Source organism: Chrysochloris asiatica, unplaced genomic scaffold (assembly GCF_000296735.1).
Source record: "Chrysochloris asiatica unplaced genomic scaffold, ChrAsi1.0 scaffold00462, whole genome shotgun sequence".
NCBI classification, from domain to species: domain Eukaryota; kingdom Metazoa; phylum Chordata; class Mammalia; order Afrosoricida; family Chrysochloridae; genus Chrysochloris; species Chrysochloris asiatica.
The window spans coordinates 1,222,824-1,223,420 of NW_006408980.1; positions in this window are offsets into that span (position 1 = coordinate 1,222,824).

Below are 597 nucleotides of genomic sequence, written 5' to 3' on the forward strand. Positions count from 1 at the left end.
AGAGGCCTTCCTAGGGGCACAGTTGAAGAGAGATTGCCCTGACTGGAGCTACTGTGCACTGAGCATTTCTAATGGGTTACTCATCCAGTTTGTTTGTCCTTTAATATTAAACTTCACTTGTTATGTTCAAACAATTCCACACCTTTGCTTCCAGTTCCATAAATAATTTAGTTGTATATTTGGTCAAAGTTTAAATATACATATTAAATATTCTCCTAAGGGAAAATTTCTACCATTAATTAAGGATTTTCATAGATGTGAACTTCATTTTTTATCTTGAAAATATGAAAAAGTTCATTCCTTGAAAAGTAGATTAATTATCTGACTCACCTGATTAGTTGAATGTTATTTTGGGACATTTTATTGTAGAATGTATAACTCCCAAATAAAAATGTCTCTTTATTTTAGAGGCTTTCCTTTTGTTTGTAGTTCAAGCTTTTAAGCTTATTTGAAAATTTTAATGATTATCTTCATATAAACTAAAATCCTTCTTTATAACTTTCATGCTATTCTAACAAAGATTGTGAAAGGGACAAGTGCACTTATCTCACAAAATTTCTTGGATGTTAAAATATTTTAAATGTCAAGGAAACAGCC